Raw genomic sequence first — 26,158 nt, forward strand, 5'->3', positions numbered from 1 at the left:
TTCAAACAACAAAAGGTAAATATTTCACCGACTTTGACATTGCAGAAGCCGCGAGCGCAACAGTCTCGGATGTGATATGTGTACAAAGAGATAGGGATCTGTGGAGGATCTACATAAAGTCTGCGGAGAGTAGGTCGAAATTAGTTACTGAAGGATTCTCACTTGGAAGCAGATCAATCCAGGTATATGACACGAACCCATTCTCTGCGGGTACAGACTCTCCTGATGAGAAAGTTGTTCGAGTCCTGATTAAAGGTATACCTCTATCGGTTGAAGATTCATGTATTAAAAAGATACTCAAAGGCTTAGGCCTAGGTATAGAATTAACAAGTGATATCAAATATGAAAAAATCAGACATCCTAAAACCCACAGAATGACTGAAATATTAAGTGGAAATCGTTTTGTGTATATGTCGCCCCTATAGAATGGAAAATTCCTTCCACGCTCTGCGTCTTGTGAAGGTTTACGCTGTACCATATCTCACAAAGGCCAACCCCTACGGGAACGAAAGAAGCAGTGCACAAACTGCTGGGCAGATGACCATTACAAAAATGCTTGCGAATTCGAGCAGAGTTGTAGAATATGCAAGCAACCAAGTCACTTTCCGGGATCGGATAAATGTAGATCATATGTCACTCACCAAGAAGACATAGTATGCTTCTCTGGAAAAGAAAACCCTCTTTCAAATTTTTTCCCTACTGCGTTAAAGGTTTTCGGGCAAACTTATCCTTCAGCCGAGCATGCTTTCCAACACATCAAATCCTTACGTTCTGGTGATCTTAACCGTGCATAGGCCGTAAGTAAAGCTGAGACCGCCTTAGATGCCAAACGTGTAGGAGGTCAGGTCCTGGAATATGATGCTTGGATTACATCTAAAGACTCCGTTATGCGGGAAATACTGGAATCTAAACTACATACAATTCAGAAGTGCTTTAAAAAAAAAATCAGAAAATCAGATATTCTGGTGGAATCGACGTGGGATACTTATTGGGGTAGCGGGCTGAACGTGACCGGAACATCTCATACTCTAATGCAACATTGGCCAGGTGAAAATAAGCTTGGACGTATCCTCGACGGCATGGCAGCCAAATTGCAGCGTACGGACGAAAATTCAGCTACCAACAATTCCTCTAGATCAACAAGAAACAAGCAGGGGAAAAAACAGAGTTAAGTCTACCAAACAAAAAAAAAAAAAAAAAAAAAAAAAAAAAACGCTAGTCAGTCATACGCATGAACAAGTTAAATATTATTTCAGTGAACTGCAGGGGTTTAAATACTGCAGAAAAACGTATAAAATTTTATACCTGGATTAATGATAGCTGTTTTGATGTAATATTTATGCAAGAAACCCACTATATTGAAAAAAATGTACTAAATTATGACGCAAGGTGGAAAGGTGTATCAATACATTGCTTTTCCGATTCAATTTTCAGTAGAGGAGTTTCAATATTATTTAATAAAGATTTGAATTTCAAAATACTAAATATACATAAATCTAATGAAGGCAGGAAACTCATGATTATCATAGCATATGATGAAAAAATTATTACATTAGTTAATTTATATGCTCCAAACGATATCAATTATAGATGTGACTTTTTTAAACGAGCTAAAGAATGGATTAGTAAATATACAGCAAATTTTGATAATCTATTGATATGTGGTGACTTAAATTGCTCAACAGAAAATGAATCAGATAAAAGTGTTATAATTTTAAAACAATTACTGAACAAGCTCGATTTACACGACATGTGGAAAACTATGAAAAGCGGGAAAAAAGGATATACATGGTGTAACGGAGTAAATATCCCAACAAGTAGAATAGATTATATTTTACTATCTGATACCTTTTGTTTTCAATGTGAAAATATAAGGCTTCAAAACATTCCTGGTTCACACTCAAACGGTACTAGGATGTCTGATCATAAGTGTTTAATTTTTTCTTTGATTGTAAATGAAAACCTTAGAGGTCCAGGATACTGGACATTTAACACATCTTTAATTGAAAATGAAACCTTCATGAACGAAATGAATACATTCCTGAAAAACTATAATTTTGATAAAGAAAATGCACTAGATTCATGGGAAAATTTGAAAAGGAATATAAAAACAAAATGTATAAATTTATCGAAAAATATATCTAAATCTTACAAAAACAAAATAAATTCTATTCAAGGAGAAATAAGTAAGATAGAAGACTTGCCATATGAAAAAATAGATATGAATAGAAAAAGAAAATTAGAAAATGAATTGACAGAATTAATAAACAAAATGGCAAACGGTGCACAGGTAAGATCAAGGGCAAAATGGATTGAATCGGGTGAAAGAAATACCTCTTATTTTTTAAATTTAGAAAAGAGACGACAAATATCAAATGTGATAATATCATTAAAAAATGAAAAAGGTACAGTTTTTGATGAAGATGAAATGTTAGATTCTACATGCAATTTTTATGAAAAATTGTATACATCAAATAATGAAAATGATAATAAAGTGAATCAATATTTAAGTAATATACAATTAGAATATAGTCTAAATGATGAAGAAAAAAATGAATTAGACACACTTCCCTCACTATTAGAATGTACGGAAACAGTATTCATTATGAAAAAAAAAATAAATCACCGGAATCTGATGGATTACCCTGTGAATTCTATCAAACTTTCTGGGAAACATAAAACAACATCATTATTGCACTCTTCAAGAGATCTTCTAAAAGAATACAATGACATATTCACAAAGACTATCTTTAATTACTCTCTTATTTAAAAAAAGGAGACCCTCAGAGTTTTAACAAGTATAGGCCTATTAGTCTTACAAATACTGATTATAAGATAATAGCTTTCCTTTTAGCTAATAGACTACAAAAAGTGTTGGATAAAGCAATACATGTTAATTAATCAGCTTATATAAAAGGGAGAAATATAGCTCTGAATGCAAGGTTAATTATTGATATTTTTTAATATTGTGAAGAAAATGATATAGAATCAATAATGTTAATTCTTGATTTCCAAAAAGCGTTTGACTCTGTTGAATGGAACTTTATGACGAAAGTTCTTAAAAAATATAACTTTGGCGAAAACTTTCTCAAATGGGTCAACATACTATACAATAAACCTATATCTAAAATAAAAAATAATGGATGGATATCCAAAACATGTAATATGCAGAGAGGTATAAGACAAGGATGTCCAATCTCTGCAATATTATTTCTTTTTGTTATAGAAATATTAGCGGTAACTATCAGATCGAATTCAAATATTAATGGATTTCAAAAACCAGGAATGACTAAAAATATTAAGATTATACAACATGCAGATGATTGTACTCTTCCTCTTAAAGATGAAACCTCTCTAGAACATGCCTTAAAAGTTATAGCAAAATTCAGCAATGTTTCGGGTATGTATTTAAATATGTCAAAAACAGAATGTATATTAACAGGTCCTCACAAATATCATTATAAACAAATTAGAAATGTTAACGTAAACAATGATAGCATAAAAACTCTTGGAATTTATATAGGACACAACAAAGAAATATGTTATAAAAACAATTGGACAAAAATTGTAGATGACTTAGAAAAACTGTTTGAATCATGGAAAAAAAGAAAACTAACCATTTTTGGTAAAGTTTGTGTCATCAATAGCCTAGCAATATCAAAGATTATATATGTTAGATCAGTTCTGAGCTTTCCAAATGAAGAAGTAGTTAAGAAATTTCAAAGTCTGTTATATAACTTTATATGGAACAAAAGAGATAGAATTAAAAGAAATACACAGATTGGAAGTGTCATAAAGGGAGGCATTGGAATTGTCGATGTATCTTTGAAATTAAAATCCATAAAAGTATCTTAGATAAACAGGATTTCAAGCGAGAGAAACTCTCTATTCTTTTTTGTAGATAGTTTGTGCAAAGAAAGAGACTTTGATTTTGAATATCTTTGTAAAACAAATATTACAAAATCAAATGATTATCAAATAATGGAACATTTTCCTCTATTCTACAAGGAAATGCTTGTATTTCTCAACGAATGTAAAAAAAATAATAAAAAACAATTTTTATCTGAATGCATTATTGAAAGAACCGTTGTGGTGTAATAAAAATTTTATGTACAAAAACAAGCCAATATTTTTTCATAATTGGCTGAAGAGCGGTTTTAAATATTTGAATGATATTGTAAATGAAAATGGCATAAAAACTTTGGAATGGTTTGATGACAAACTTATATGTAAAAAAACTGGATGTGTGAATATATGATTATAAAAACAGTCATAACAAAAACCTTCAAAAGTTATGAATTTTCAAATCCCGCATTAGACACATGAAAACAAAAGTACGTATCATCTATCCTTCTGTGTTTAGTAAACCAGAAGTGATAAAAGAATTAGATAGGTTACATGAGGAATATGTTTTGGTTCCAGCTGACAAAGCTAGTAACAACATTGTCTTTGTTTGTAAGGCTCATTATTACAACTGTATTTTAAACGAACTTGGCATTAATTCCACTTTTGGTAATCATACTTATACTCCAACTGCCCTTTCAAAAGACGAAATTCTTCAAAACCATGCTTCAGTTTTAGACACATTTAATATTCCAGTCAATGGGTCGAATGGATATGAGTTACCGTACCTATACTGGATTCCTAAACTACATAAAAACCCTTACAAACAAAGATACATTGCTGGATCCAGTAAGTGCTCTACCAAGCCCCTATCTTTGCTCCTCACGAAAATGTTAACAGCTGTGAAGGAGAAACTTCAAACTTACTGTGCGACTACATATGCCAGAAGTGGTGTTAATCAAATGTGGATTCTAAAAAATTCTAAAGAACTTTTAGTAAACTTGAAATCACAGAATTTTCCCCAAATCAATAGCATTAAAACCTATGACTTTTCAAACACTATACACGACCATTCCTCACGATAAATTAAAGACTAGACTTTTTGACATCATAGACAGTTGCTTCTTCAACAAAAACGGAAAACGGAAATATTCATATCTAGTGATCAGTCATTCAAAAACTTACTTTGTTAAACACCACTCTGATTCCACGCACAAGTACTCTGAAGTTGAAATAAAAAATATGCTAGAGTTCCTCATTGACAATATCTTCGTGGTCTTTGGTGATCAGGTCTTCCAACAGACCTTCAATTCGACTTTTAGATATATCGATGACGTTTTGTCTATTAACAATGATAGCTTTCATTCATATGTCGATTTGATATATCCCTGTGAGCTCGAAATAAAGGACACCACAAAGTCGTCCACTTCTGCTTCATACTTAGATATTTTATTGAACGTAGACATTAACAGCAAACTAACAACTCAACTGTATGACAGACGGGATGATTTCAGCTTCTCCATCGTCAACTTCCCACATTTATGTAGCAATATTCCATTATCACCTGCATATGGTGTTTATATATCTCAACTGATTCGATATGCAAGAGCTTGTTCTGGGTATAGTCAGTTTTTAAATCGAGGTAAGCTACTGACAAACAAGTTGATGGTACAGGGATTTCAACAGTCTCGATTGAAGTCAGCATTTCGCAAATTCTATGGTCGTTATAACGATCTAGTTCGTCAATACAACCTCGCATTTGGTCAAATGCTGTCTGACGTGTTTCATACCGATTGTTAAGCCGTTCTTGGCACACTGATTTTGACTGCGGATAACTCCGTTTACCTGATCAGGATATGGGGCTCACGGCGGGTGTGACCGGTCAACAGGGGATGCTTACTCCTCCTAGGCACCTGATCCCACCTCTGGTTTGTCCAGGGGTCCGTGTTTGCCCAACTATCTATTTTGTATTGCTTGTATGAGTTATAAGATTGATCACTGTTCGTTATCTTCACCTTGCATCATACGATTTATTATGTAAAGGAGATGTTAAAGTGTATGATATCAATTCAAAGTTGATTTACGAAATTCTCTGCCATGAAAAATTTATACCTCCATTACACCAAGCATATTACGGAAAGGTTTTTGAAATACCAAAAACGGCTTGGAAATCTATTTATGAACAAAAAATCTTATCCATAAGAGACAGAAGTATATCAGAATTTAATTATAAATTGTTAAATAACCTATTGTGTAACAGAGAATTGCTGAAGAAATGGAAAATAGTAGAAAATGATTTTTGTGTCTTTTGCAGAGATGTTAAAGAAAACAATGAACATCTTATCTTAAAATGTAAAAATGTTTCTCATGTATGGGGCATTGTTAAACAAGTTTTAAAATTTGATATATCGTGGAAAACAATTGTGATAGGATTTTACTATGAAAACAATGAAAAGACACTCTTTTTGAATAGCATAATATCTCTTATTGCCTGTAAAATATACAAGTATAAAATGTACTGTAGATTAAATAACAAAGACGAAAAACCTCAAGAAATATGTAATCACATCAAAAGTAAATTGAATTTTTATACAGAAGTGTACACAAAAATTCAGGATAAAAAATATGCTAAAGTTATGAAAGCAATTAAAGACAAATTGTAATTTATACACCTTTGCAGGTATGACTTTTTCTAAAATGAAACCTCTGACAAATATCTGTATATGCACATTTTTAAATATGCTTTAATGTGAGTTTATTTTGAACAATTTGAATTGATTACAAACAACTATATTTCTATATCAAATAAAATATTGTAATAAACCTTTTATATACTGGTATTTTGCAAGGAGTTCCCACTATGAGGAGGGTTCCTGTCCTCCTATAGTGCTGCCATGGGGATTGTGATATGAACTTTTGAATTGTTAACCCCTCATATGGCAGTTTCAGGTTATTTATGTACATTATTATATTGTGTTGTTGTTTTTTTTTCGTAAAAATAACAACCTTTTTTGCCATAACATGTTAATGAATTTTGTTATATAACAGATGCGTATACTATATGTGTGTGTGTTTGTATGGGTATGAGTATGCATATATGTTTGTGTTTTCCATATGTAGATATTTATATGTATAAATTTATATATATGTATATGTATGCCTATGCCTATATACATCTAATCCAGGGGGCCCCTGGCACCCTAGGTAAAGATTATAAGGGGGTCTCTGCGGAGACTTTACCCCGAAATAGTAATGTATTTTGGAATTAAAGACTGATATGATAAGAAAAAAAAATTGTAATACACACACACACACACACACACACACACACACACACACACACACACACACACACACACACACACACACACACACATACGTGTAACGCGTGTCAAATGAACACCTTAACTCCCCACCTGCAACTGAACACTTCTACAGTTATTGGTATTTTAGTACGAAAATTTACTATTTGGTACTAAAAACAACATAGAAGACATTGCTGCGGTCGAAATTTGTGAAATATAGTTTTATTCACTCCTTGAATTTTTGCTTATCAAGTGAACACTTTCCTTTACACACTGTCAATTGAACACTTTCCTTTACACACAGGCAATTGAACACTTTTCTTTACACACGGTCAATTGAACACTTTCCTTTACACACAGGCAATTGAACACTTTCCTTTACACACGGTCAATTGAACACTTTCCTTTACACACAGGCAATTGAACACTTTCCTTTACACACAGGGGATTGAACACTTTCTTTTACACACGGTCAATTGAACACTTTCCTTTACACACGGTCAATTGAACACTTTCCTTTACACACAGGCAATTGAACACTCTGAAACACGCGGCCAGTTAAACACTCTGATACACACGGGCAATCAAACACTTTGAAACATCCAAACAATCATTCTCACCACGCTAAATACATAAGGCCAATCTCTAAAACTTACAAAAAAGTGTGAAACGATTACATAAATGGAAATTGGGATGGGATAGACAGGGAATCCACACATTTCGTTGAAATTATCGCCTTAAGAAAATCAACAACAACAAAAAAGGGGGGGGATAGTATTGATTGGATGATTGATTGCTTATATAATTTACGTCCCGTCGAGAATATTTTATTCATATTGAGACGTAACCAGCTTTAAGCGGAGTACCTATCCAATGTATCCATAGGGTTCAAGGTCGTAGCAGTGAGGGTTCTTTGAAATATCGTGCGAACACCTACTACATGTACGACCAGGGGTCTACGTTTATAAGGTCACATCTAAAAGATCCGTGATTCTCACTTCTAAATGTCGAGCGTTTGGCGAAGGAGCAATCACTACCAATTTCAACGTCTTAAAATTGGGTTTGCGGATGAACGGTGCTTGAACTCACGACCTCCCGGTTACGAAGCGAACTCTCTACCATTGAGCTACCGCGACCGGTCGGGGGAGGGGTAGTAGTGTCCATAATGATAACTTTAATTGTAATAATAACTTATAATAATTATCATTATATATATATATATATATATATATATATATATATATATATATATAATATATATATATATATATATATATATAAAGCACTAAATAATCACAACTAGGTACTGAAAATTTTCGCCCCAGCCCGGGGTCGAACCAGCGACGTACGGCACCCACCACCAAGCAAGATTGTCAAACCAGTGCGTAAGTCCACTCGGCCACAACGACTTCCCTGATATATATATATATATATATATATATATATATATATATATATATACTTCTATGATTATAGACTCCCTCGTTTGTCAATACATGCTGTACGGGCCAGACTCGGTAGTAATTCAACCAAAAAGTATGATAAATAAAATCAAAATTCTGTATAATGCAGTGCCTAAAAGATCTAAAACAAGTATTAATAATTATATACATTTTTTGTATTACTTTTAAGTTTTTTGTTGACTTTTGATATAGATAAAAATTAGATATCTTTGTAAAAAAAAAAATGTTACGCGATATCTTAATTCCACTCCAAAAGGTAACATTTTCATGAACATTCTGTGTAAATGTAACTACATAGATGTGGCCTTACAAAAAACTTTAATCAAACGTTGCAAAAACCATAAATTGTTTGAAAATCCGGTGTATAACACCAGTTTATATAACTTCAGAATCAGGATTTGCTCCAGATTCCTTCATATACTGTTACAAAAATATCTACATGTTTATGATATGTACATGGAATTTATGTCAATTTTGACTATCATCTCACTTTGAAATATGAGGACAAAATTGTAATAGAAAACCCCCAAAAATCACGATTTTCCTTCATCTTAGATATTTTTGTTTAGAGATTTCGTACTTTAGGCACTCATTACGTCCTCCCCTTGGATAATTCCTGGTTTCGCTCCCGCCACATGCCAACAACTAAATATCCGCTAAACGTGTTGGACCCCCCCCCCTCCCACTAAACACGTCTGAAACACACTGAGGACAGGGATGACCAAATTCAAGGGAATATATTACTTTCTGTTTTTGTTCAAAAACTGGACGTGTCCTCTCATGACTTTTGTAATACAAATTCACCAGGATGATTTTTAAAATCTTAATGTTTTACATAAGCTCAAATAATTGAAGTCCAATAATATCCATGTGGTGGAAATATTGCTTGCAAAAATTAATTTAGAGCTCTGTATGAATGACTTGATTATCTCTTTTAATTCAATAGATCTTTTTAATTATATATACAGGGCTATTTCATAAGTAATTAATGCGCACATCGTTGTTTTGTTTTTAAAAAGAGAGCAACAATTCAATTAAAGAAATCATTCATTCAGTTGTGGATATGTCGAATTAATTAAGGATTATATCTCAATTAGATAATTACTCTCACTAACATAATTATTGCACGCATCAATTTAATTAATGATATCATTAATTCAATAGAAGAGAGCAATAATCCATTTATTGCGCACATTAAGTGATGTTAGCATTAATGAATTATTGCTCTCTTCAATTGAATTGTAGCATGCATTAATTCTATTGTTGGTATCATTAAATTATAATTCATTTGAGGAGAGCAACAATTAAATTATTGTGTGCATCAATTCAGCGGAATAAATAATGATATCAATAATTCAATTCAAATGAAGATATCATTAATTATTTGAAGAGATCTTTGATTGCAATGTTGCGTGCATGAAATGAATTAATAATATCTTCAAATAATTAAAGATATCTTCAAATATCTGAGTTTGTTATTTTGGCGCTCCATAGATCTAAAACTATTCCTAGTGGATTCCAGTGCTTTCTGACTCTCGACATCATACCAGTTCTTGCCACAAATGAATCTCACCATACAAGTGATCTAGCCACCTCTCTTTTAATCTCTTCATAGTATTCATATACGTAAGAGGATTTTTCTCCTTGAAAAGGTGATATTTAAAAATTTGTCACTCTTTAAGGAATTTTATGATCCCCTAATAGTATGTACATATACCATGGTAATTTCTGAACTGTTCGGTGAAAACGTTGACAATCAAGAATCAGTCACTGGTTATTCATGTGAAATTTAGCTATCTCATATGAATAAACTCTTGATTATTTTACTACAATGTACCATATTAACCAATTTCGGAAATAATTCCTTATTTGTCTTAAATTTTAATTTGATATAAAGATCGAGCAAACTGAAACAATAAACCAAAGTTCACATTGAACACCAGTGAGGCAATCATATACAAATATCAAATTCATATATTACAGAATTCATTAAGATATTTGAATTATTCTAATCTTTTAATGTGTCATGGTAGCAATGAAAACAGCAGGTCTTTTATTCTCAGTCATATATTTTATTATATAACAGGGGATATTACATGTACAATTAGTAAATATATATACATCATATATGTAATTGCATGTGCGAGAAAAATGTATACATACATACATAAGTAATTTAACCACAGACATATCCATAAATTTACATTTAATACATTGAATGAATTGAATATGTCCTTTGATTAAATAATCAACAAAGATGGATCCATATGATAATACATGTATTTGTAAAAGAAAAAAAGGAGTTCCATTTCTCATACAAATGATATAGGTAGAAATATCAAAATCAACAAGAGGCCCATGGGCCACATCGCTCACCTGAGTCATCTTGGCCCTGCTGTTTTGATTTTTAAATGCTATTTTATCAATCTTTATTCTCATGAATAATGTGACCCAAACCTAGCTCTAAAGAACACAACATTACTAAAATGAAATCATATAAGACAAAGATATGACTAGCATGATATTGCTGTTCTGGATAAGACCAAGGTAAAAAGTCGTAGGTCTTGGTATGATATGAAAGACCTTGCCATAAGTAATCAATATACAAAACATAAAAGCCCTATCTAAAATAGTCCTGGATATACTTAATATGTTATACTTTCTTAAAAGTATGTCAAACTCAGAATTCAGGGTCACAAGGTCAAATAACATAATATGATTGATTGTTTTAACTGTTTTCCGCCACACTCAACAATTTTTCAGTTATCTGGTGGTGCCCAGTTTTTATTGGTGGAAGAGAGAACCCAGATACAATGTACCTGGGAAGAGACCACCGACCTTCCGAGAGTAAACTGGGAAACTTTCTCAATTACCGGTGCGAGCAGGATTCAAACCCGCGCCAACCAGAGGTGAGAGGCTCCTCAACAAGATGAAAGGTTTTATCATAAGAAATTCATAATATATAATATATATGAAAGATCTACCTTAAACACAATGTAGTTCAGGACATACTGAATAAGTCAGATTTGTTTTGCCATAAAAATTGTATATACAAGATATGAAAGCCCTAGCTTAAATAGTTCAAGAGATATCTTTAAAGAATTTTCCTTTATATCAGCTAGCATATAAAACTTTGACCCCCTATTGTTACCACACCATAACTCCCGGGGAAATGATTTTAACAAACTTGAATATGCACTATGTCAAGAAGGTTTAATGTAAATTTGTGTGCTTCATACTAAATTTGAAAAGAATTCCGTTATTTGAATCGTAGATTGATCGCTGTGCGGTATCTTCATCTTTCAGTTATAGAATTTAGTTAAAAATGTTCAATTGTTAATGTCGACGGACTACAACAGATGCAGATCAATAGCAACATGTCATCTGAGTTTACTCAAGTGACCTAAAATTGTATAATTTTTCTAAAGCTTTTGAAAATTGATAATGCTATAAAAGCCTAGTCTGATCCCTTACACCCCATTTCAATAGTTAAGCGTAAAAACAGACTGGTGGGGATGGGGACCAAACTTAAGAAAGCTGTGAGATTAGTTCAATATTCAAACCTACAGTATTTGAATAATAAGTATTTAACCCAACTGGGATGATTTCATCCAAAATATTTCACTAAAAATATTTGTGAGGATATTAGTTCACACAGACATTATGTTTCAAAATGAGTATGAGTATGGAAATGAACTGGGGTTCAAATTGACAGGCTACTTAACATGGCTACATCAACAAAGAAATTGAAATCACTTGAAGCTGTTTTGGGGTTATATGTGGGTTTAGAAAATATTTGAAAGTATGTTTGGAAACAAGTATAGTGGGAAAATATGTTGGGAATTATTTAATATTAAATTCATGAGACAGCGATGCAGGAATGCAGTGATAGAGGGACTTAAACATGCACTTTTTTTCTCTGCCATAAATTGAAGTTTTTTTTATAAGGGGTTCATCTGAAGCTCTCTTTTCAAAGAGCTACGGTTCTGCATCTAGTTTTTGAGGAGAAGATTTTAAAAGATTTTCCTTGTATATATTTCACATGTAAAACTTAAATCACCTATTGTGACCTCCACCCTACCCCTGTGAGCTTTTTACAAACTTGAATATGCACTATATATGAATGTAAAACTTTGATTCTCTATTGTGACCCCACCCTACCCCTGTGAGCTTTTTACAAACTTGAATATGCACTATATATGAATGTAAAACTTTGATTCTCTATTGTGACCCCACCCTACCCCTGTGAGCTTTTTACAAACTTGAATATGCACTATATATGAATGTAAAACTTTGATTCTCTATTGTGACCCCACCCTACCCCTGTGAGCTTTTTACAAACTTGAATATGCACTATATATGAATGTAAAACTTTGATTCTCTATTGTGACCCCACCCTACCCCCAGAGACCATGATTTGCACAAAACAGGAACCTTTCGTGTGAATTCAACTTTCCTGGTCCAGTGGTTCTTGAAAAGGTTTTTTAAATGACCCCACCCTATTTTTGCATTTCCATGATTATTTCCTTTTTGAAGGGTGCATGACCCTTTATATGAACAAACTTGAATACCCTTTATCTATTGATGATGCATACCAAGTTTGATTGAAACTGGCCCAGTGGTTCACTCTGGAGAAGAAAATGAAAATGTGAAAAGTTTATAAACAGACAGACGACAGGCAAAGGTGATCAGAAAAGCTCACTTGAGCCTTTGGCTCAGGTGAGCCAAAAAAGTATACAAACATGTTTAATGTTAAACTTGTTTGTTTTATTGCTAAACAGCTCCATTGCCAGCATCTACCCTTACTGAGCTTCCAGTGTCAGACCTTGATATCAATCATCATCACTCATTTTGACTATCCAGGCCAAATTAATCTTTTTGCAAGGGTGAGGCCTGGCTGTCCTGTCGAGGTTGAAGTTTGTACTTCCACACTTGGCGACCCAGTGGATTGATCCTATCCAATCCTGTAAACTCTAGGTCTTGTTCTAGGATCTCATCCCATGTCAGCTTTGGTCTACCTATGAAGTTCTTTTCTGTTGATAACGATGCATAACATTCTGACAAATCTGCAAAAATATTTAGAGAAGTGATTAGTAAAAGGTCTTCATAGAAATAGCAATAAATGTATAAATAGATAAAAATCATAATTTCTATTTCTACAAAGTAAGTGTTTATCAAATGATCAACTGTAAATTACCTAGGCTGTGTCAAGCTGAATGAGCTAGTTTGTGCAGAACGAACAAAAATTACACCAAACACAGCGACACCTTTTGGAAATTTTATTTTTACAAACTTGAATCTGCACTACAGAGCTGTATGTCAGGAAGCTTTCATGTAAATGTAAACTGCTCTGGCCTAATGGTTCTTGAAAATTCTCTATACTTATTTGAATGTAAAACTTTGATCTCCTATTGTGGCCTCGGCCAACCTTCCCTGGGAGGCATGATTATGACAAACTTGAATCTGCACTATTTCAGGAAGCCTTTACGTAAATTTGTATTTTACTGGCCTTGTTATTTTCCTACTTCTTGTGAAGATTTTCCCTATATATTTGTACATGTAAAACTTTGATCACCTAGTGTGGCCCTATTCTACCCCAGGGGGTCATGATTTGAACAAACTTCAATCTACACTTGTCCGGAAGCTTTCATGTAACTTTCACATCATCTGGCCCAGTGGTTCTTTAGAAGAAGATTTTTAAATGACCCCACCCTGTTTTTGCAATTTTGTAATTAGATCTTCCCTTTGAAAGGGGGTGTGGCCCTTTATTTGAACAAACTTGAAAGCCCTTCACCAAGGATGCTTTTTGTCAAGTTAGGTTGAAATTGGCCCAGTGGTTCTTGAGAAGAAGTCAGAAATGTGAAAGTTTACAGACAGACGGACAACAGGGAAAAAGAATGTTCAACTTCAGTGTTACATGAAAATGTACTTCAAAATCACTCAACAACAATTATAATATTGCTGTATGGAAATTTTCTGTCCAAAGAAAACAATGTAAAAAAAATGATGTAATCTACACTCTAGAGCAACATGTGAGAATAATGAACGTGAAATATATATTCTGAAAAAAAAAACAAGAGATGTTTGTAAAACACATATGCCCCCCATGGTGCAAAATTGAAAAGGGTTATACACACACCTCATTTAATTGATAGTATTATCATCAATTCAAAATATTGAGCAGACAATATCTTCCTATGTCAAGAGTGAATTGACCATGTGACCTAAAATTCAATAGGGGTCATCTACTCCTTATGCTGTACCAGTGTACCAAGTTTGGTACGTGTCAATCAAACAAATAATTCTTAAAATATAGGAGACAATATATTACTATGTCCAGTTCAACTTTTGACTTTTGACCTCAAAATCAATATGGGTCATCCTCTTCTGAAGATGTACCAGTGTACTAAGTTTGATGTCTGTCAAGTAAAAGGGTTATCAAGATATTGAGTGGACAGTATATTACTATGTCCAGTTTGACCCTTGACCTTTGACCATGTGACCTCAAAATCAATAGGAGTCATCTTCTCCTGAATATACACCAGAGTACTATTTAAAGTTTGATGTCTGTCAAGCAAAGGGTTCTGAAGATATTGAGCAGACAGTATATTCCAATGTCCAGGTTGACCCTTGATCTTTAAACATGTGACCTCAAAATCAATAGGGATCATCTTCTCCTGAAGATGTACCAGTGTACCAAGTTTGATGTCTGTCAAGCAAAGGGTTCTCAAGATATTGAACGGACAGTATATTCCTATGTCCAGTTTGACCCTTGACCTTTGCTCATGTGACCTCAAAATCATTAAGGGTCATCTTCTCCTGAAGATGTACCAGTGTAACAAGTTTGATGTCTGTCAGGCAAAGGGTTCTCAAGATATTGAACGGACAATATATTCCTATGTCCAGTGTGACCTTTGACCGTGTGACCTCAAAATCAATAGGGGTCATCTTCTCCTGAAGACATATCAGTGTACTAAGTTTGATGTCTGTCAAGAAAAGGGTTCTCAATATATTGAACGGACAGTATATTCCTATGTCCAGTTTGACCCTTGACCTTTGACCATGTGACCTCAAAATCAATAGGGGTCATCTTCTTCTGAAGATGTACTGGTGTACCAAGTTTGATGTCTGTCAAGCAAAGGGTTTTCTAGACATTGAATGGTCAGTATATTCCCATGCCCAGTTTGACCCTTGACCTTTGACCGTGTGACCTCAAAATCAATAGGGGTCATCTACTTCTTAGGATGTACCAGTGTGCCAAGTTTGATGTCTGTCAAGCAAAGGGTTCTCTAGACATTGAATGGTCAGTATATTCTCATGCCCAGTTTGACCCTTGACCTTTGACCGTGTGACCTCAAAATCAATAGGGGTCATCTACTTCTTAGGATGTACCAGTGTGCCAAGTTTGATGTCTTTCAAGCAAAGGGTTCTCAAGATATTGAGCGGACATTATATTCCTATGTCCAGAGTAGATTGACCCTTGACCTTTGGACCTGAAAAACAATAAGGATCCTCTTCTACTCATAACTAACCAGGGTTTGACACTAAGTCACGTCCGACCGACCGAGTCTACTAAATGATAGGTCCGGTCGGGTAAAATGTCGATTTACTAGTCCGACTAGTCATGTTGAAAAAATAAACAAGGAACTTTATTTTAAACCATAAGATATCTTATTTTTAACTTTAAAAAATAACTGTAAAGAGTTTGCGAGCAATTTTGAACCGCGTGATGACAAAATCTCTATTTTTAGTTCGAATACATAGTCGCTGTCGGAAGTGATGTTTTACGACATTTACTCTTTGTTAATGGGTGTAAAGTTATATTTCGGATAAATATATATAAACTGAATTTATTTTCATTTGAAAAAACCCCCAGTTTATTTTAATTGAATATAAGAAAGTGTCTATCACAGGGATCGAAATTAACTTTTTTCACCACTAGCAAATTTTAGCTAGTGGATTATTTTCCAACTAGCAAAATTGAGCTTTTACTAGCATTTTTCAATCGATTACTGTTTTACATGAATTTAAGAAAACAAGCATGTCTCTTTATCAAAATTTTGGGAAAATCTTTAAAAATCTCCTTTAAAGTGCAATAATAAAAATAAGATTGCGAATTCTTTCATTTAAAATTCAATGAATTATCAGACAACATACATGGTGCGGGTCATATGGTACACTTGTGCAGCGTACTCGCTGTCCAGAGATCTACCACCTATTAACAGCATCATGTGGATTGAAATCTTGAAGACTGTTTGCGCCAATTTAAACTATATGTTCAAAACTTTTGGAAATTTCATCTAAAAAAATTCTAGCTGAAAAGAAAACCCCGCGAACTCGAAGTGTATGACTATAGAGTACAGAAGGACACCGCGTGAAATGGTGACACACTGTCATGTGTTGTTTTATATAGACACGGACGATATCAATATGCTTGCTATTTAAATCAGACGTCTCTGAGACATCCGAAGTGTGTATGAAGTAGGCCATCGACTGAGATGACCTATTTATTCGATCCACGTTTACTTTTTCAATACTTGTATATTCATTCTGTAAAGAGTTTCTATGCACAAGACAAGATTATTGTAAACTTCAAAGTACAGCCAATAAACCGAGGAAATCCGGGAAAAAGATTGGGGTTTTTTCACTCGCAAAAAGTTGCGATCACTTGTGATTTTTTACTCGCAAATTCAATTTTTAACTCGCATTTAGCGAGTATTTCCCCTTAATTTCGTTGCCTGTATCAAATGAATAAATTAAATCGTAAATAGCCATTTTTCGTTGTTGACACATGTGCGGGAATGTCTCGACTTCTCGTCCTCAAGGAAGGATGTTCCGAGAAAAAAAAAGGAGTAGATTGGGAAGTTTGAAAATAAAAGCACCAAATTGAATGACGAGACTAAAGATGTTTTTGAGACAATTAAGTACGTTTTAGTTTAAACTTAACGTTTGTCATTTGAATTAAGTACTTAAATATGGAGAAACCATTAGGGTTTCTTTTCTCTGGAAAGTTGGTCAGGGCTAGTGGATGTAAGGTCAGGTCTAGTAAATATTATTTGAAGTAGCCCGACTGGTCTAGTGCTCAAGAAAGTAAATGTCAAACCCTGCTAACCCACATATGAAATATCATTATCATCAAGTGAATGGTTCTCAAGATATTGAGCGGACAACACATGGTCTACAGACCGACCGACAGACCGACCAACAGGTGCAAAACAATATGCCCCCTCTTTTTCAAAGGGGGGCATAAAAATAAACTCCAACCACCTGCCCATTTTTATTTCCAAACAAAGATGAAAATCTAAAAAATAATTTTATGACTAGGACAAAATAAAAAATGTGTTTGTTTCAGGTCGCCTGCCCGACCCTAAATATATCCACCGACCCTATTAATTTTTTTCAATTTTCCGATTTCAATTCATCGATATACGAACTATTACCCGAAATGCCAAGACATCTATAATTGTAATATTAAAACTCCATCACATACTGTGTATTTTGTCAATTAAACATTGTGCTCTGAACCCATTTTTTATCTGTTAAACACATTATATTACAACTTTAACTATAAAATTTTCATTGATTCGAAGGCACTTATTTATTTTTATAAAAAAAAAATATTTAAAAAAAAATAAAATAAACCTACCTACCAACCCTTTTTTTAAAAATCAGAAGCGACCTAAAACAAACTTTTTTTTTGGCCCTATGTGGCCTAAAATATTTTGTATACTTACTAATTTCAAAACTCGAAAGGAAATGTTATCCATGTGAAGCCATCGTGCTCTGTTCATCCTCTGGGGAAGACAATTAATTCTTTGATTTGCAGTTTGTGTCATGACTACACCATGATATCTTCTAATCTCGTCATACTATCAGAAAGTAATTTTGGCAGTTGGCAAGTGTATCAATGGTGTTACTTCTTCATGATCAGATCTTCTATACTGTGTCATATTCAGCATAAAGTAACAATTAAGGGCTATCATCTAGTTCTGAGGTACTGAGGAAGGGCTGTTTTTCTCAACACATAGCCTTTCTTCTGGTATTCTTAGGGATACTTTATTCATCTTTTAATTACATTTCCTTCTTGGAGATTAAAAGTTGAAGACCACTGAAAGAAAAAGAAGTGATTTAATGAATTCCATGTAGTTTATCGAATGTGCTGACCAGAATATTATCTAACTGTAGCCCCCCCCCCCCCCCCCCCCCCCAAGCATGCAATGTCATACATGTATCTGAAATCAATACTTATAAAAATTAATTAAAATTAAAATCTTCGAATATACAATCTTGTTACACATCTCCTATATTTTTCACTTACGATAACTCTGAATTTTTAATAAGTGCGTCCTTTTGTCCACAAACTTTTAACAACCCCTCATAAACAATTTACAAATATGATATCAGAAATAATAATCTAAAAAATTATCCTGTTGTTCATAGATGCATGCCATCAACATTAAGAGTATAACAAATAACAAAAGCTCTCCTGACATTGTGCCATTCTGAAAGAAATGAGGTGCTTATACCCCCAAAGGCAGGGGGGTAACCCAGAATTGTGTCTAGAGAGCGGAATAATATATTTATGGAATTAACCAAAAAATTAGTAATAATTTTTTTTTAGCTATGAATTCATGTTAAATAAAGTGCACCGCCATGGCACATGATACGCCCGTCACATATTGTTAACAGTATAGATAGTACCCATTAAAACATTTTTTTTAATATCACCTTAATTAAATGTCACAGTGACCTTAAAGTAGGATGCGACACACCTTCTACCTAAGATGCATTAGTTGACCAATTTTGGTGATTCTAGGTCTAATAGTTTTCAAGTTATGAGCCGAACAAGTTTTTGCCATATATGGCCATATCTTCTTAATGAAAAGTCACAGTGACCTGGTTTTAATGTGCGACATACCTTCTACCCAAGATGTATCTACAGACAAAGTTTGATGATTCTAGGCCTTGTAGTATTTAAGTTACGGGTCGGACACGAAAAAGCTAACAGACGGACGGACAGACACGCCATACCATAATACGTCCCGTCTTAAGACGGGCGTATAAAAATTGGTCATGGTAGCTCAGTGGTAACACAGTCTTCGACATTAACCAGTGGCCTGATGCCCGAGGCCAGTAAAATCGGGATCGGGCTTCTTAAAATATTAAACCCTGGAGTCCGATGGGCCTGTAAATGTTTTCTTATATGTTCTGTATATATTACAAATAAAGCGTGAGATTGACTCAGACTAAATGTCATGACTTAGTAGTCAAATTTCGCATAGAAAAATTATCAACCATGCTGCCTTTTCTGAAGTATAGGGAGGGGGCTCGTCCGGGAAATTCAAAACCACCCAAGCGTATTTCACAATCACAACCATCCGATAAAAAAACCAAAAAAAAACCTGTCGTACGAGGAGAAAAAAACGAAAATTCATGCCCCATTGGACCGAGGGCAGTGTTCAAAATTAACCATAGACCGAGTATATGTCAAATGGCACTGGTCTATGCCAACTGTAATTGAGATAGACCAAATTGTCTATGCCAATTTTCTAGATTTAAAGCAATAAAGTTATCCAAGAGGGCCTTGCATGGTCAGTCGACGTCTGATAAACATTATGAGGAAAGGATGATATTACAGAAATGGAAAGAAAATACACTTTCTAAGTATATTAGAAGTAAATGAAAATGTTTTAAATTTGTGTTATTATTTTTTCAATGTTGTGGTCTATGCCAATTCGATGAGGTACGTCTAAGTCATCTTATTTTGGCATAGACCTGTGGTCTATACCAAGTTTTAAACCAATTTCGAACACTGCGAGGGTAGGCCTTGGCTAACATTTAAAAAATGTTTTGTACGTGGTGTATACAAAACAGAGTTGAACATGAGCTGCTGATGTATCTGCGAGATTAATCAGTCTATGCGAAAGACATCGGACCGTCGGACCTGACCGATGTGCAGTGCCTCAGGTCCGATGCATCATTTTTTACACCGGACCGGAATGTCAGATGTCTCAATGTCCGGTTTTGAGCTTTACTATCTTGATGCGGAGTTTGTTATAAGTAAAAAAAATAGCACACATCCAAATACGTAAATGAATTGATTAAAACCGCATGGACTGTCTAAAGTATTATACGGGAAGGATTCCTGGAATAGTATTACTAGTATAATAAATAAGATTCCCTTGGTTTTGCATTTTCACGTGTTTCACTTTTTTACATTAGGTTTTTCGGTCTGACAAAATTTGGTTCGGTCCGGTGTGTTCATTGATTACACTGGACCGAATGTCCTGTGTGGTCCAAAAACTTTCGCATATACTGGATTAATATGTTGAAAAATAATATAATCCTTTTAATGTCAGTTGTTCTTTAACTATGATCATCTTGACCTGTATTTTCCTACAGTAAAAGAACTGTGCATGTGTCTATAGAGTAGAATCAGCAAATAACAAGAGATCAAATTAGAAAATAAACATTTTGGGCCTGCAAAATATTGTTCGGGCTTGCACAATTATTATACTGGGAGGCCCGAAGGGCCTGTGCTTTACAAAGTTTTTCGTGAAGACTGGTAACAGGATCAAGAAATCATGGTTTCGAGCCATGCTTGTACTTTATTTAGGGTGAAAATGTAGGTAGTGAGGTGAATGCTCCATCATCATATTTAGCATTCAAAAGAGAAAGTTGCTGGTCTTTCAGATGAGACCTTTAAACACCACATGCATGCGTCTAAATGTGTGGCACTTCATACTACTGAAATATTCTCTACAGGTATTATACTAAAATCAAACATACACATACATGTATATTCATATACATGTTAAAAATCTTAATTATCATTTTAGAATTGTCTTCTTCTGACAAAATGATGCGCAAGTACATAAATGGAAGCTATGCCACTATATGTCATGACACTGTACAGCTTGATCAGTTGATACATCACATAAACAGTCACAGATGTAAACAATCAAGAAAAACTTAGTACACAACATCACCCCTTAATTTTGAATTGTAGCTGAAGATCATTCTGCCAAGATCGAAATGCAGCTTGGCAATGATTAGCGAGGGTTATATTATTCTTAAAAAGTAGATTGAAATCAAAATTTAACTGCCAAAGTTATCAGGAGACAATAATCCATACATGGTTCGAATTTCCTCCACTGCCACCTAAAGTGCACGTGTAAACAACGCGTGTGACATGCACCACACCCCGACAGGCTACATTGTAAACAAGTAAAATGCATTCAGAGTAATAGTTTTACATATGATATTCTGTTTGGTTTATAGTCTTAGTAGCTACATACCTATGCGGTACACCTGTACCATGTACGTACTGCAAACAGTGCGGCGTAATGTACATTTGCATCCTCGGGGATTTCAACCCGGACAAAGTGGAACATGCCAATCCGAATACATATATATATCTTTCGTTTTTATTTTTGCATTTTATTTATTTATTTATTTATGTCATGGCGTTGGGAAAAAAAAACTTCAAAGTAGGGAGACAGATGAAAAGGGGGATACGGTCCAATCATCCAAAAAAAAGTCCCGTGTGGAGGGGTGGGGGTGGGGTAGATTCCTAAGGACTTGGCGCATATCTATTTGTTTTTAAATGTGAAATTCTATCCAAAATCAATATGAATTTTTAGTATACAGAGTACATTAACTGCAAAGATTAAATTTTAGAAAAAAAAACAAACAGTTCACGTACTAGATATATCACTTTCATCATCGGAATTTTCAGTAACTCGGGTACTCTGTCGCTTGTACATAACACGATCGGTATGAAACACCATTTAATCAGTCTATCTAATAAAAAACTCATTGTTAATATGCAAAAATTTTCTTTCAACCGTGTTTACTTACCTCAGATGGGCCAACTTCTTTCCCTGGAAAACTCCATTATGATGACATCACAAATTACGTCATTCAAAACAGAGCATGCGCACTTCGAAAGTGTGTAAGCCATGCTCGCAAGGAAAAAAGATGGACGAGTGCTAAATCTTTACACACCTGTTACACACACCTCATAAATCCTGTTAAGTAAACACTTCAGGATTTTGATGGTAGATGAACTATTTAATGATTTTATGCTGATTTTTATAAAAATCCAACTGAACACCACCATTTTCGTGTTCCTTTGACCGACCCCGTGTTGATTTACACGTGTGCCTTCTTATTCACTGGTTCAATTGACAGGGCTTACAAACACACACACACACACACACACACACACATACGTGTAACGCGTGTCAAATGAACACCTTAACTCCCCACCTGCAACTGAACACTTCTACAGTTATTGGTATTTTAGTACGAAAATTTACTATTTGGTACTAAAAACAACATAGAAGACATTGCTGCGGTCGAAATTTGTGAAATATAGTTTTATTCACTCCTTGAATTTTTGCTTATCAAGTGAACACTTTCCTTTACACACTGTCAATTGAACACTTTCCTTTACACACAGGCAATTGAACACTTTTCTTTACACACGGTCAATTGAACACTTTCCTTTACACACAGGCAATTGAACACTTTCCTTTACACACGGTCAATTGAACACTTTCCTTTACACACAGGCAATTGAACACTTTCCTTTACACACAGGGGATTGAACACTTTCTTTTACACACGGTCAATTGAACACTTTCCTTTACACACGGTCAATTGAACACTTTCCTTTACACACAGGCAATTGAACACTCTGAAACACGCGGCCAGTTAAACACTCTGATACACACGGGCAATCAAACACTTTGAAACATCCAAACAATCATTCTCACCACGCTAAATACATAAGGCCAATCTCTAAAACTTACAAAAAAGTGTGAAACGATTACATAAATGGAAATTGGGATGGGATAGACAGGGAATCCACACATTTCGTTGAAATTATCGCCTTAAGAAAATCAACAACAAAAAGGGGTGGGGGGGATAGTATTGATTGGATGATTGATTGCTTATATAATTTACGTCCCGTCGAGAATATTTTATTCATATTGAGACGTAACCAGCTTTAAGCGGAGTACCTATCCAATGTATCCATAGGGTTCAAGGTCGTAGCAGTGAGGGTTCTTTGATATATCGTGCGAACACCTAATACATGTACGACCAGGGGTCTACGTTTATAAGGTCACATCTAAAAGATCCGTGATTCTCACTTCTAAATGTCGAGCGTTTGGCGAAGGAGCAATCACTACCAATTTCAACGTCTTAAAATTGGGTTTGCGGATGAACGGTGCTTGAACTCACGACCTCCCGGTTACGAAGCGAACTCTCTACCATTGAGCTACCGCGACCGGTCGGGGGAGGGGTAGTAGTGTCCATAATGATAACTTTAATTGTAATAATAACTTATAATAATTATCATTATATATATATATATATATATATATATATATATAATATATATATAAAGCACTAAATAATCACAACTAGGTACTGAAAATTTTCGCCCCAGCCCGGGGTCGAACCAGCGACGTACGGCACCCACCACCAAGCAAGATTGTCAAACCAGTGCGTAAGTCCACTCGGCCACAATGACTTCCCTGATATATATATATATATATATATATATATATATATATATATATATATATACTTCTATGATTATAGACTCCCTCGTTTGTCAATACATGCTGTACGGGCCAGACTCGGTAGTAATTCAACCAAAAAGTATGATAAATAAAATCAAAATTCTGTATAATGCAGTGCCTAAAAGATCTAAAACAAGTATTAATAATTATATACATTTTTTGTATTACTTTTAAGTTTTTTGTTGACTTTTGATATAGATAAAAATTAGATATCTTTGTAAAAAAAAAATGTTACGCGATATCTTAATTCCACTCCAAAAGGTAACATTTTCATGAACATTCTGTGTAAATGTAACTACATAGATGTGGCCTTACAGAAAACTTTATTCAAACGTTGCAAAAACCATAAATTGTTTGAAAATCCGGTGTATAACACCAGTTTATATAACTTTAGAATCAGGATTTGCTCCAGATTCCTTCATATACTGTTACAAAAATATCTACATGTTTATGATATGTACATGGAAATTATGTCAATTTTGACTATCATCTCACTTTGAAATATGAGGACAAAATTGTAATAGAAAACCCCCAAAAATCACGATTTTCCTTCATCTTAGATATTTTTGTTTAGAGATTTCGTGCTTTAGGCACTCATTACGTCCTCCCCTTGGATAATTCCTGGTTTCGCTCCCGCCACATGCCAACAACTAAATATCCGCTAAACGTGTTGGACCCCCCCCCCTCCCACTAAACACGTCTGAAACACACTGAGGACAGGGATGACCAAATTCAAGGGAATATATTACTTTCTGTTTTTGTTCAAAAACTGGACGTGTCCTCTTATGACTTTTGTAATACAAATTCACCAGGATGATTTTTAAAATCTTAATGTTTTACATAAGCTCAAATAATTGAAGTCCAATAATATCCATGCGGTGGAAATATTGCTTGCAAAAATTAATTTAGAGCTCTGTATGAATGACTTGATTATCTCTTTTAATTCAATAGATCTTTTTAATTATATATACAGGGCTATTTCATAAGTAATTAATGCGCACATCGTTGTTTTGTTTTTAAAAAGAGAGCAACAATTCAATTAAAGAAATCATTCATTCAGTTGTGGATATGTCGAATTAATTAAGGATTATATCTCAATTAGAAAATTACTCTCACTAACATAATTATTGCACGCATCAATTTAATTAATGATATCATTAATTCAATAGAAGAGAGCAATAATCCATTTATTGCGCACATTAAGTGATGTTAGCATTAATGAATTATTGCTCTCTTCAATTGAATTGTAGCATGCATTAATTCTATTGTTGGTATCATTAAATTATAATTCATTTGAGGAGAGCAACAATTAAATTATTGTGTGCATCAATTCAGCGGAATAAATAATGATATCAATAATTCAATTCAAATGAAGATATCATTAATTATTTGAAGAGATCTTTGATTGCAATGTTGCGTGCATGAAACGAATTAATAATATCTTCAAATAATTAAAGATATCTTCAAATATCTGAGTTTGTTATTTTGGCGCTCCATAGATCTAAAACTATTCCTAGTGGATTCCAGTGCTTTCTGACTCAAGACATCATACCAGTTCTTGCCACAAATGAATCTCACCATACAAGTGATCTAGCCACCTCTCTTTTAATCTCTTCGTAGTATTCATATACGTAAGAGGATTTTTCTCCTTGAAAAGGTGATATTTAAAAATTTGTCACTCTTTAAGGAATTTTATGATCCCCTAATAGTATGTACATGTACCATGGTAATTTCTGAACTGTTCGGTGAAAATGTTGACAATCAAGAATCAGTCACTGGTTATTCATGTGAAATTAGCTATCTCATATGAATAAACTCTTGATTATTTTACTACAATGTACCATATTAACCAATTTCGGAAATAATTCCTTATTTGTCTTAAATTTTAATTTGATATAAAGATCGAGCAAACTGAAACAATAAACCAAAGTTCACATTGAACACCAGTGAGGCA

General features: G+C 34.1%; 1 protein-coding gene and 1 long non-coding RNA gene across 3 annotated transcripts in view; both read right to left on the reverse strand.

Moving 5' to 3' along the window:
- LOC125676816 (endothelin-converting enzyme 1-like) overlaps positions 1–26,158 on the reverse strand; it is a 55,828-nt gene that overhangs the window by 17,644 nt on the left and 12,026 nt on the right. The window lies entirely within an intron of this gene.
- LOC130053039 (uncharacterized) lies at positions 10,663–22,616 on the reverse strand. Of its 2 annotated transcripts, XR_008801481.1 has the most exons (3): positions 22,317–22,616; positions 18,346–18,719; positions 10,663–13,677 (listed from the first exon to the last, which is right to left on the reverse strand). It is a non-coding gene; the product is annotated as an uncharacterized LOC130053039 (long non-coding RNA). The 2 variants fall into 2 exon arrangements; XR_008801480.1 differs by lacking the exon at positions 22,317–22,616 and having other exon boundaries at positions 18,346–18,807.

Source organism: Ostrea edulis, chromosome 3 (genome assembly GCF_947568905.1).
Source record: "Ostrea edulis chromosome 3, xbOstEdul1.1, whole genome shotgun sequence".
In the NCBI taxonomy this organism is placed as follows: domain Eukaryota; kingdom Metazoa; phylum Mollusca; class Bivalvia; order Ostreida; family Ostreidae; genus Ostrea; species Ostrea edulis.